Source organism: Rattus norvegicus, chromosome 19 (assembly GCF_036323735.1).
Source record: "Rattus norvegicus strain BN/NHsdMcwi chromosome 19, GRCr8, whole genome shotgun sequence".
Classification (NCBI taxonomy): Eukaryota; Metazoa; Chordata; class Mammalia; order Rodentia; family Muridae; genus Rattus; species Rattus norvegicus.
Genome location: NC_086037.1, coordinates 57,405,002 through 57,419,103, shown reverse-complemented (window position 1 = coordinate 57,419,103; position 14,102 = coordinate 57,405,002). Strand labels below are relative to the sequence as shown.

Below are 14,102 nucleotides of genomic sequence, written 5' to 3'. Positions count from 1 at the left end.
CCTTTAAAGGCTTCAGACATTGAAGCCATGGAGTTATTTGAATCCTTATTGATTCTGATCTCCTAAAGGGCATACCCAAAGCATGACTTAAAGCTCAGCTGAAATGTTTGTATTTTTATATGTAAGCAGAAAATAGATAGCAACATTAAAGGTGGGGTGTGTTTAATCCTTTCCAGGGGCAATAGATATGCACATATGCACATACACACAGACATATATGCTTGCACGCATGCATGCATACATATGTTATAGTCTCATATTTCACAAAAATTACCACCTTTCAATTTTTAAAAAAGAAAATTGTTCAGCTACATGTGTCTAAGCTTTAATTGAGGCAGGATAGAAAATGAAGATTAAGAGGGTATTATTGATTGGAAAGAAAGCCCTTAACTAGAGTCTGATAGACATCTTCACCAGATGAGAGTTCAAAAAAGAGACAATCCCAGGAAACTCACAGCTTGCCAGATCTCTCTACAATCAACCAAGAAGCATCCATTACAAGAATGAGTATATATATATATATATATATATATATATATATATATACTCATTCTTCAAACAAGAATCTCAAATACCCTTTGTCTCTCTAAGAGCATTTGGTAACATGCATAATAAGCTCCCAACAGTAGACATTGTCATCTTTGTATAGCTGTTCGTCATCCAACCACAAGCATCCAGAGCTCATTACACCTCTTACTGCAAATAATTTCAAGTGGTAGAGCAGAACTTTCCAGGCAGCTACAATAACTAGTAGACAGAGGGGAAAGGATCACCCCTGAGCTGGTGGTTCTAGGTCCTATAAGAAAGCAGGCTGAGCAAGCCATAAGGAGCAAGTAAGCAGCATCCCTCCATGGCCTCTGCATCAGCTCCTGTCTCCAGGTTCCTGTCCTGTTTGAGTTCCTGCCCAGATGGCACCCATTGATGAACAGTGATGTGGATGCATAAACTTAAACAAAGCCTTTCCTCCCCTAGTTGCTTTGGTCATGGTGTTTTATCATAGCTATCATAACCCTGAGAGTTCTTTCATAGCAAAAGGGAAAGGGTTTAGAAAATATTTTTGCTTACCCACTTAAATTGTGATATAAAATATTTAAAAATACAAACCCTTAGGGCTGGAGAGATGGTTTAACAGGATGCAAATTCAGTTCCTAGAGCAATGCTGGGCAGATCACAGTCACCTGTAACTCCAGCCCCAGAGGATGCAACATTCTCTTCTGAGTCCTATGGGCACATGCAGACATTTGTATACACACACACACACACACACACACACACACACACACACACACACGTACACATACACACATACACACACATACACACACATACATATACATGCATACACACATACACACACATACACATACACACACATACATATACATGCATACACACATACACACACATACACATACACACATACACACACATACATATACATGCATACACACATACACACATACACATACACATACACACATACACACATAACACACACATATACACACATACACACACACACAAATAAACAAATAATTTCAAAAAATGTTAGTACAAACACTTCAGGTATCATCTGTAGACAGTTGTAGATAAAATGCTTTTATAGGAAAGACATAGACTGTGGAGTCTGGTTGTGCATAAAAGCACAGAGCATTTCTTCAAAGTCAAAAACAAGACTTAAAACACGAGGAGAAAATATACGTGAACCACAGAGAGATGGAGCCTTTAACTCTAGGGTGTGATGTGGGGCTAGAGAAATGGCAGCTCTCAGCACTCACTGCTGGTGCTGAGAACAGGAGTTGGTTTCCCGTCACCCATGTTGGGCGGCTCCCAACAGTCTGTACCTCTATCTCCAGGGGCATTTGACACATCTGGCCTACACACACACACACACACACACACACACACACACACACACACACACACACACCCCTTAGGAGAGAAAAATAAACCCTCCATCTTTAGAATGTGACATCAGGCGTTGGGTTCTAGTTTAATGTGACGCCAGCCTAGTTATGAGTAGGAGACATTTCGTCTATCAAGTCGCACTGGCGTGCATCCCAAAGTGACAGAACAAGTTAAGGTCTCTGAAATAATCAGCTAAGAACGGTGTGTGGTCACCAATGCCAACGCTGTTTCTTAACTGTTACTGGCTACATAGGTTTCGAGAAAAGCCAAGTGCCTTCCTGTTACCCAGAGGTAATAGGACAATTCCAGAGACGATCAGTCCTCTGTGTCACGGAAGTTATGGCGAGTGAGCAGCCAGGTAATGGGACTTCACAGCAGATCATGCTCACATCTTGGAGAATCAAGAAGCAGAGAACAGGAAGTGACCAGAAACATGGCTGGGCTTAGCCTGCCAATGAGGTTCCACTTCCAAAAGGCCCCATGTCTCAGTCAGTGTGTTATTGTTGTGAAGAGACACCATGGCCATTGCAACTGTCATAACGGAACATATTTCGCTGGGCCTTAATTACAGTTCAAAGGTTTAGTCCATTGTCATCATGGCAAGAAGCATGGCAGCATGCAGGCAGACAGGGTGCTGGAGAAGTAGCTGAGGGTTCTGCATCCAGATCACCAAGCAGCAGGAAGAAGAGAGGCACTGGCTTCAGCTTGATCACTTGAAACCTCAAAGCCCACATCTAGTGACGTACTTTCTCCAACAAGGCCACACCCACTCCAAGGCCACACCCACTGCAAGGCCACACCTCCTAATCCTTAACAGTGCATTCCCTGACTGTTGGCGGCCATTCTTATTCAAACCATCACACCTCACCACACCCTACAAGCTCGAATAGTGCTAGGACTGGAGATCCAATATGCAAACACGTGATCCTGTGGTGGATGTTTCACAGTCCAACTCATAAAGATCAGGTGAGATTTCCCATAAGCAGAAAGAGCATTCTCAGGCTTTTAGCTGCCTCTGGGAGGAATGCGTGCTATTACAAAATTTAAGTCAATAATATTTAATTAAGAGAATCTTGGATTCCCAGATTCTGTTTACTGGTGGCTTCAAAACAGGCTCTTCCTGGCACGAAATTTCTAGCGTTTTAGGGTTTTTTAGGATTTTTTTTTCCCTACAACCCTTGGCAGTATTTCAAGCACTACTCTTGGTAGTAATTCAATGCCTTCCTGGATGATATTGATTAACATAATACACTCTTCAGAAAGGCATGAAAATTTAAAGAACTATTTTAAACTTCGAAGCTGTTTTCCATTTGATTTGAGCCTGACAGTTGAAAGTGGCCCTCACACGTGGTGTTCTTTCCTAAAAGGGAAGCCTTGCTTTCACACTGGGAGTTTGCTTGGAGTAAACAGGGAGAAAGACCAAAATGGGACCCCAGGCTATGCAATGTAATGAAATACTGTAGGATCAACATTCAGGGCACTCACATTGTTTCTCTTTTTCCTAAGTGTGTGTTTGTGTGTTTGTGTGTGTGTGTGTGGTGTGTGTGTGTGTGTGTGTGTGTGTGTGTGTGTGTGTGTGTGTGTGTGTGTGTGTGTTGGTTCCCATGCAGGTATGTATAGGGCATGGCACGTGCAATGCTTATGTGTGCGAAAGCTTGAGTATGGCCTGCATGTGGAAGTTTGAGTCTGACTTTGGATAGGTTTTCTCAGGTGCCACCCATCCTGGGATTATTTTTTTTTTCTTACTGGGTTGAAATTTTGCCAAGCTGAGCTGGGGTGGGTGACCGACCAGCAAGCCCAAGGTCCATCTGTCTCTACCTCCCAGCACTGGAATACAAGTGTGTGTGTCACACCCAGTCATCTTTTAACATGGGTTCTGTGGGTCAAACGCAGCTCCTTACCCATTACAAAGCAAGCACTTTGCTAACTAGACCATCTCCCCAACCCTGCATTTCTAAGCTTAACAGAAGAAAAAAAAATAAACTTGCATATTGAAATTACATATGCAATCGATCTTGATTGGCTATAATACAGATATTCAAAAACTAATCCATAGAATTAAGATGTTGAAAGGTGACCATTAATGTGACTCTGACACTTTCTGATAACCTCCTCTGCCACTGGAACGTCCATCACGAATTCCCATGATTTCTCTGCCCCTCATTCCCATTCTCTCTGCCGTCGCCCTCCTTCCTCAAAACTTGGACCTCTGAGTCAGAATGGTCTGAGTGACACCTGTATCTCTACCATTTCACAAACACTTGAAGCAACTTATAATCACCTACCGTGTTCTCTTTCCTATCGCGTCTTTAGAAAATACCAATGGAACGCCACACAGAACACATGAAACTCAAGAACGGTGACCAAAATGGGAATGCTTCACTCCTTCTTTAAAAGGGGAACAAGAATACCCTTGGCAGGGAATAGGGAGGCAAAGTGTAGAACAGAGGCAGAAGGAACACCCATTCAGAGCCTGCCCCATAAGTGGCCCATACATATACAGCCACCAAACTAGATAAGATGGATGAAACAAAGAAGTGCAGGCCGACAGGAACCGGAGGTAGATCTCTCCTGAGAGACATACCCAGAATACAGCAAATACAGAGGCGAATGCCAGCAGCAAACCACTGAACTGAGAACGGGACCCCCGTTGAAGGAATCAGAGAAAGAACTGGAAGAGCTTGAAGGGGCTCAAGACCCCATATGAACAACAATGCCAAGCAACCAGAGCTTCCAGGGACTAAGCCACTACCCAAAGACTATACATGGACTGACCCTGGACTCTGACCTCATAGGTAGCAATGAATATCCTAGTAAGAGCACCAGTGGAAGGGGAAGCCCTGGGTCCTGCTAAGACTGAACCCCCAGTGAACGGGATTGTTGGGGGGAGGGCAGTAATGGGGGGAGGGTGGGGAGGGGAACACCCATAGAGAAAGGGAGCGAGAGGAGTTAGGGGGATGTTGGCCCAGAAACCGGGAAAGGGAATCACAATCAAAATGTAAATAAGAAATACCCAAGTTAATAAAGATGGAGAAAAAAAATACCAATGAAGCGTGCCCCAGCTTTGAGCTTGGTGCTGAAGATGCAATTACAAATAAACCAGAGCTTCGGAAGACTGGACAGGTGGCTCAGCGGTTAAAGCACTGGGATGCTAATCTGGAAGACCAGGGTTTGGCTCCTGCCTTCAACACGGTGACTCACTACCATCTGTAAATCTACTTCCAAGGGGGTGCTAGGCCTAACATCCCCCTTCTGTCATCCAAAGGAGCTCGAATGCATGTGGTGCACAGACAGACAGACACACACACATATACACGTAAGGAAAAAATAAATTTAAAGAAAAGCCGAGCCTCTGCCTGTGGGAGGCTCGCCAGCTTCAGGTTTTCCATTCCCAGACATTTTTTTGTTCATCAAGTTTTCAAGCCTTTTCAAGGCTTGGAACAGCATCTCAGGCCTCTTCCCACCAGGATGCCAAGAGCATCACCCCAGTTGTTATAACCAAAATTTTTCTAGACATCTTGTCTCCTTTGCAGTAAAACTGCCCCAGGCTGAAAACTTGTATAAACTAACATGCCAGACTCAATAATAACACACAGCCAACGGCTGAGCATAGGAAAAGATTGAAGAAGCTGTAGAATTTGAGAATGTAGAATTTGAGCTGACTCATTAAGGATGTGCAGTGATTAGCCAGTTTTCCAGTATTTTGGGAAAATTCTAGATAAGAGAAGGCAAGGAGACCAGATCCAGCCTTGTCCACGTGCAGAGTGAACCAGGCTTGGGCAAAGTGTACACAGGCTCTTTGGGGGTTGAAATGTAAAAGCAATGGATGGGAGTAAGTGTGGCTGGAGCTTTAGGGACATGTCAGGCAGCGGAACAATCCTCAGGAGTTGTACCATGTCAAAGTGATTGGACTTCATCTTATAAATATATGAACTGCGGCCACAGCCTGCTGGGGAGTACTAGGCTCCGAATAGGTGGTTGCTGTAAACCGGAACTAAGAAGGTGGCAAGCATGCCTATATGCTGTATGTTTTAAATGTATCGCAAAGTCGGAGTGAGCACCGGTGTCTGACGAGCATGTATTGAGTAAATACTCCACCCTCTCCAGGACAGGCTGACGGAACTGGTTTTCCCAACGTGATAGCAAGAATGCTGGAGGCAGAAGAATAGTCAGGATGTACTGAACTATTACAAATTTGAGAGATAATTGGCAGGGAGCATCACCATTGAATGAGAAGACAGGAGTCCATGGGTGACATTCGTCCCTCTAGTTAGTGTCAAACCTTGTGTAAGATCCCTCCTAATGGTCTAATACTTTCTAGAACTTGCCTGTCATTGCTGCTTCATAGCTTGCCTCTCATAAGCTACAAATTCTTCATCTGTAAGAGCCTAGTCAATACCTACCTTGTCTTGCTCGAGCTATCCGGCGAGCAAATGAGATAGTCTGGAAGTTGCTTAGGCAACATAAATGGTCATGAAGGGCCCAGGCTTGAGGCGTACATGGAAATAAATGTTGGTTCCCAGCATGGTATGTATTCCTGTCATTTCAATTCCTTCTTAAAACTGTTCCCAGTGCTCATGCATAAATGAGTTATTGATTGGGTTTCGGTGTAAATAGGGAGAATTGAGGTCTCATCAAAGTAAATACAGGGAATGCTCTGAATGTGTGAGGAAACAGGCACCGGGTGGCAAATGCTCTGAGCGTTTGAATTCTCCCTTTCAGTCTGTAACAAGTGCACCAGTCTGGGGGAAGAAATGCTAACTACCTTAAAGGTTTTGCAAAGTCATTGAAAAATACAGCAATCTTCCTCTTCCACAAATACGAAATAGTGGAAAGTTAATGGAGTCTTAAGAGAACTTAATGTATATGGTGCTTGCAAGTGAGTCGAGCATGTATAGATTTTATGTCAAAAATTTCCATGCTATTAGTAAATTTGTCTCAAGTACAGATTCTGTCTTTGTTTACAGAGACTTGATGTCTATTTTTTTTGAATAAGAGACTTTTATATAACCAATGAGCCAACAATGTCCTCTTTCTATCTCATCCTATTTGGATGCTCCATTTCCTCTCTCTTTAAAGGAAATTTTAACTCCCATTTTTTTGTATTGTTTGCTGTATACCCTCACAGGCAACAGTGCTGTCACTTGTGATTTTAATTAGAAACCCCTCCAATGTCTTCCTTTAGATCCCAAACATCTGCTTTAAAGTACAACTGACCTTCAGGAAAATACCACACATCTATCTATCTATCTATCTATCTATCTATCTATCTATCTATCTATCTATCTATCTCCCTCTCTCTATCTCCCTCCCTTCCTCTCTCTCTCTCTCTCTCTCTCTCTCTCTCTCTCTCTCTCTCTCTCTCTCTGTTTCTCTCTGTCTGTCTGTCTCTCTCTCTGTCTCTCTCCCTCCCTTCCTCTCTCTCTCTCTGTCTCTCTCCCTCCCTTCCTCTCTCTCTCTCTCTCTCTCTCTCTCTCTCTCTCTCTCTCTCTCTCTCTCTCTCTCTCTCTCTCTCTTCCTCTCTTTCTCTCACCAAACGTTAGTCCATGGTTCCATGGCCTCCACAGTGCTATGAAAGGGCCAGCCATTTCTGCAAAATAAATTAGTTTTGCTTTCAATCCCTCGTCCATCTCTGCAGTAAGGCACCTTCCAGATTCTTCATATTAAGGGTATTTATTTTAGCAAATGAAAGAAAAAGTCTGTTGCTTAGGGTACATTCAGGCACAGGATGACTGGATCTGTCACCAAGCTCTCCCACCGACTCGATAAATATTCTTGCCTTTGTCTTTCACCTGTTTGCCTGGAATCTTAAATTCCTTTTTATCCTGGAGGCTGGGAGTCAGATTTTTCACACATCCCAGGTTCCAATTACATGCAAACTTATGAGCCTGGAGTCTCCATGGGCGTGTGTATGAAGCTATATCCCGCTATGTATTTCTTCTAGTATTTTTGTTATTAAAATTTATTAGTTTTACTCTTTGTACAGGCACTCATTTACATAGAATGAAATACAAATTTTCAGAGCAGACATTACCAGCACACTGCCTTGAAAGTAAAAAATTTTCAGCAGTGCGTGCATAGAATATCTAATTTTGAGGAAAACAACTTTCTTTCAAGCATTCCAACAGGAAATTATCAGAAGTATACCCCCCCCCCCGGAACTCAGGGATGTGACATGTCATGTAATTTTATTAGGCTTTAATTGAATATTACATTGTGTGCTCTGTAAATGACAATTTTGGCACAGTGTGATAAACAATTTCTTTTGGGTCCTGCTTCATAGTCTGTTGAGAGCCTTTTGAATAGCACTATATTAGTCCCAGTTGGAGGCGGGGAGGGGTGTTTCGATCTGTTTGTTTTTTTTCCTGTGCTTCTGGATGCTTCCACATCTGAGACTTGGATCTCCCCAGCAAAGACCACTCATCCCAGGGTTTGCTAATTGCTAGAAATAGCAGCCAACTGGAGAATGCACTTTTCAAGTGAGAACTGGAAATCCAAAGTTCATTCCACAGAGACCGCACACAGAAGACCTGGTACCACCTAAGAAGGGGCTGACCTTAACACTGGGGGGGGGGCTGAAATTATTCAAACTAGGACTAGAGAGATGACTCAGCAATTAAGAATATGTATTGCTTTTTCAAAGGACCCCAACTGGTTTCCCTGGATCCCTAGTTCCCAACCCCCATGTCAATCTGTTCACAACTACTTATACACCAGCTCCAGGGGAACTACTGGATTCTGTGGTACCACAGTCACATGCACAGACACACATTATTTTAAAATAAAAGTAAAATCTTTAGAAAGAAAAAGTATTCATCCTAGTATCTTAATTCCGGTTTCTTATTTGCTGTGATGAAATACCATGACCAAAGTAACTTGGGGGGAGGAGGGGCAACGTTCATTCACTTACACTTACACATCACTGTTCATTATCAAAGGAAGTCAAGATAGGAACTCAGGGCAGGAATCTGGAGGCAGGAGCTGATGCAGAGGCCATAGAGGGGTGCAGCTTACTGGCTTGCTCTCCATAACTTGCTCAGCCTGCTTTCTTACAGAACCCAGGCCCACCAGCCCAGGGTCGGCCCTGATGCAGAGGCCATAGAGGGGTGCTGCTTACCGGCTTGCTCTCCATAATTTACTCAGCCTGCAAGAACCCAAGTCCACCAGTCAAGGGTTGGCTCTAACCACAATGGGCTGGGCCCTCCCCTCTCAATCAGTAACTAATGAAATGCCCTTACAGGCTTGCTAAGAGCCGGATCTTATAGAGGCATTTTCTTGATTGGGATTCCCTCCTCCAGATGACTCCAGCCAGTCGTGTTGGCAAAGCTAGCCAGCATGCTAGCCAATCTGAAGCTTAACTGTGTCACATTCGCAGAGACAATAAAGACCTGGGTTTGTCTTCATTCCTCTGCCTCCTCAAGTCCCTGAAACCTCGACAGGCGATGTACATGTGTCTCATGGCCCCGCTTTTGGGGAGCTACGAGCAGCAAGCTGTCAGTTACAACTGATCTCCTGGCCTGATCTCACCTGAATAATAAGAAAATCTGTATTTTGAATAATAATACGAAAATCTGTATTTCAAAGTAAGAACCATAAGATCTGATCCGCCTGTTTGTATTTTTATCGGTTGGGCAACTCAATTCATGGTACAAACTCCTAGTTCAGGGCAGGGGAGCTGGCTCGACTCTATGTTGGAGAGTGATTTTGCGATATATTGTACATGTGAAAATGCCAGATGTACTGTATTAACTAGTGTGGTATGTAATGCTGTGAACCTCACAGTAACATGCCAGGCACTGAGAAGCCACACACAGTCCTACGCCATTTCATCACCTAGTTATGTCACAGATTGTACAACTCTGTGACATTAGCATAATGACAAAATTGCCCAATGGTACATTTCTCAGAACACAGCCCCACAGTGTGTGAGTAGAACCATGGAGAGACTGACCTACCTCATTTCCACACTACCTTAGCTGCTTCCCTCCCTGAACTTGTGTGTTAGATGATCTCGGCCTGAAACGTTTCATCTCCTGGCTAAAGAATCTGCTTAGGAAGATATACATTTATAGTTATACATTTTTCTAGAGGTTTCTCCTTCTCTGGGAAATTAAAAAATATATTGTCTTGGTGAGGGTTTTACTGCTGTGAACAGACACCATGACCAAGGCAAGTTTTTTTTTTCATTTTTTAATTTTTTTATTGGATCTTTTAATTTACATTTCAAATGTTACCCTCCTTTCTGGTTTCCGGTCCATAACTCCCTATCTCATCCCCCCTTCTTTTATGAGGGTGCTCCCCCACACATCCACTCACCCCTTCCCGCCTGACATCTTCCTACACTGGAGGCTCGAGCCTTGGCAGGATCAAAGGCTTCTCCTCTCATTGGTGCCCAAGAAGGCCATCCTCTGCTACATATGCAGCTGGAGCCATGGGTCTGTCCATGAGTACTCTTTAGATGGTGGTTTAGTCCCTGGGAGCTCTGGTTGATTGGTACTGTTGTTCTTATGGGGTTGCAAACCCCTTTAGCTCCTTCAATCCTTTCTCTAACTCCTCCAGTGGGGACCCTACTCTTGGTTCAATAGTTGGCTGGGAGAATCTGCCTCTTTATTTATCCTGCTCTGGCAGAGCCTCTCAGGAGACAGCTATATCAGGCTCCTGTCAGCATGCACTTCTTGGCATCAGCAATATTGTCTTGGTTTTGGTGGCTGTATGTATATGGGCTGGATCCCCAGGTGGGACCAAGGCAAGTCTTATAAAAGACAACATTTAATTGGGACTGGCTTACAGGTTCAGAGATTCAATCCATTATCATCAAGGCAAGAACATGGCAGCATCCAGGCAGGCTTGGTGCAGGGGGAGCTGAGAGTTCTACCTCTTCATCTGAAGGCTACTAGTGGAAGATTGACTTCCAGGTAGCTAGGGTGAGGGTCTTAAAGCCCACACCCAACCAGATCACACCTCCAAATAGTGCCACTCCCTGGGCAAGCATATACAAACCATCACATATATCATTACATTTTATTTAGTTATTTGCTTATGTCTGTCTGTCTGTCTGCCTCTGTCTCTGTTTCACTGATTTTCTGTCTGTCTGTCTGTCTGTCTGTCTCTCTCTCTCTCTCTCTCTGTGTGTGTGTGTGTGTGTGTGTGTGTGTGTGTGTGTGTGTGTAGGGTTAGGGATTGTGCCACAGGGTCCTAGCCCATGTAAGTCCCAGGGAAATCAAATTCAGGTCTTTGGGTTTGGCAACGAATACTTTGACCTACAGAACCATCTCTCCTGCCCCCCCTTTTTTAAATGCTATGCACCCTTTTGCTTCAATTCCTTCTCTATTTTGATTTGTCAAGATGCTTAGGTCTAACGCCGATTCTTCCCTGATCAGTTATCACCAAGCCCTTCTCTTTTCCAAGTACCCCTTGGTGATACCGATAACAAAGTTAGATGTGTCACAGTAAGTCTACTCACACCAAAATGTCAATTTCCTCTGCCTCCTTCAGGTGAAGCTTTCTTTCAGATCCACGATGCAAACTTCTCTGTGGTAATTTCTCACCTGTGACTGCTGACCCTCTTCCTACTTTTCGTTTCAGGTTGTATCCTTCAGGATTGTCTGAAGGAACAGACCTAGAGCTTATCTGGCCATATATACCAGAAAGGTAACATTAGATCGGTTTCTAGGATGAGAGTTGGGAAACCTAACAATAGGCATCTGCATATTAGCCAGGCTAATCACTTAATAACTGCTCAGCTCACAAAGTCATAATCTGATGCTGAAGGTCTGCATAGTTCTTAGAGAGCCACAGGGCCCCAATGAGCATGCAATCAAATATTAAATATTAAAGAAGATGCGTTCTGATGTCAAGGGAGGGTGGTTGCAGCAGAGGCATCTGCGATACTGCAGTAGATGCATTCATCAGCAGTGAGTGAAGGCAGGCAGGCGTAACTCACTCCAACCTCTTGTATCTTGACTTCTGCTGGAAGCTGCTGGCCATTTGGGGGTGTGTGAGGAGGGGAGGTTCCCTTCAGTTAGTCCTTCCAGAAAATACCCTGCCCAGAGATGTGTTTCTCAGATGACCCCAGATTCGCATTTTATAGATTATGAGATGTGCGTCCACAGATTTTCCTCCTTCCAAATCATTTCAGGAAATTTGAAACGTTGAACTCGACAGAGATATACCATCCCAGCCCCCATGCCTTTCGCCTGCCCCCTTGCCAGTGTTCCACCTCTGGGGTCTCAAGAAAGACTAGTGATGAAGGAGATCTCTGACACGCCTCATATCTATGAGAGAGCCCATTGCCCCCTCACGCCCCTATCTCTCCGAGTGGATTTCACAGTACCCAGCCCATCTTCCCCATCTGTAGCATTAAGAGCCATCCATTTCCTTCCATTCAAGTTGGTTTTATTCCTTTTGAATTTATTTGATTGGATTTTTTTTCCAAGTAGATTTTGAGACCGGGGGAGAGTTATCTTTTATTAAAGATTATATTTTTATGTTTAACGTATATTTCCGTATGCTGGTATGTGCATGTTAGTGCAGGTGCCTGGGAAGGTCAGAAGAGAGTATCACATCCTCTAAAGCTGGGGTTAGGGGCGTGCAAGGGCTACCCAACATGAGTGCAAAGAACTGGGCTCAGGTCCTCTCGAAAAGCAATACTCTGACTCATCTCCTCAGGCCCCTCCACCCTTGTTCTCTATCATTATTAACCTAAGGAATACCCTTATCTTCTTCAACATATTTTAACAGTTTATTTTTTATGTATATGGGTGTTTTCCCTGTATGTATTTATATACATAAATATGTATGTGTGTGTACCATGTGCATGACTACTGACCTTGTCATAAGAGGACATTGTATTCCCTGGAACTGGTGTTAGTTAGGTCTGACTGTGAGCCACCATGTGGGTCCTCAAATCTCTGTGGATCGAATCTGAGTCCTCTGCAGTAGGGAGAGCAAGTGTTCTTGACCACTGAGAAGCTCTCTGGCATCTTATCATTTTAGTTAGACAAAAAAAAATATATATGCAAATGCAATTACAGATCCATGTTCCAAAACCACGTTTACTATCGGTGATTAAATTATTATTTTAAAAGATGGTACCCACATGAGATAAAATAAAGTACTTTCTATACGCCCACAGTATAAATTTAGTAGTTTATGCCATTTGAATTTCATAACAACCTTGTGAATTGGGCAAATCATAAGTATTTAATCTGCATATGGTAAATGAATAATCCAAGCCCGAAAGCAAATATACAGCCTGCTCTAGTGAGAATTAAAACCAAATAATTTACATTCTAATAGCATTTCTTCTGAGTAAGCCCACGTCTTAAAACCCGTAATGTGCAGTCAAGGCAGGAGGGCATATGATACTTGACCTCCACGGGAAAGTTACAAAATAGAGCTACAAGAATCCCCACCTGAGCCAACTCAACACAGATGTGGTAGGTTGAATAATTGCCTCATAAGGAAAAGGTGAAGGCAGGTTAGTCAGAGTGAGGTGTGGAAGAGACTTGACGATGCCGTGGCACACAAAGACCAGGAGGGTAGGGATGATGACAGTAACCTCAACTGCTAGTAAAGGTAACAGAACCAGGTCTTCCTTTGGATTCCCCAGAGTGAATATAGTCCTGCTAACATCTCCATTGTAACTATGTAACATTAGTTTCTGACCTCTTGGACTCTAAGTGAGTAAGTTTGTCTGCTAAATACAGATTAACTGGTTGCAAAAAGTAACAAGGAATTGATTGACAATCAGTCCTATTGGTTTGTATTTCTGGAAAGCCCCTGGTCTGGAAGAAGCATGGGAGATGCTGGATCTCCCGAATTTGGAAGTCTTTCATTTATTTCACTCTGTTGGCTCTCATCGACATGCAGTTTAGGTGGGGATGCTTCTGAGAGCCTCAGGCTCCCTCTTAATCAGGCACCTTAGGGACCCCAAATGGCTCTTTTCACGACCACCCATATACAATCAGTGTATCCGAGGGTGGCAGGCTGTGATTTGACCAGTTGGGATTAAGAACTGATGGGAAGAAAGCAAGGGAGAGGGAAGACAGCGTGCCATGCCGTTTCTTTGTTTATGATGCGCTCCACTGAGACTAGACCGCGCCGAGCAGTTGGGTCCGCTCTGTCTCTATCTGATCATATACAAAAGAAACTGGGTTGAACTACATCTTGTTAAAAACAACACAAGAGCCAGA

General features: G+C 43.6%; 1 long non-coding RNA gene across 1 annotated transcript in view; it reads left to right on the top strand.

Moving 5' to 3' along the window:
* Window positions 1-2,576: 2,576 nt before the first annotated feature.
* The window catches only part of LOC134483515 (uncharacterized), an 18,946-nt gene continuing 7,420 nt past the window's right edge, over window positions 2,577-14,102 (top strand). Inside the window, exon 1 of the long non-coding RNA XR_010060344.1 lies at window positions 2,577-2,874. This is a non-coding gene — a long non-coding RNA (uncharacterized LOC134483515). The remainder of the gene's footprint in view (window positions 2,875-14,102) is intronic.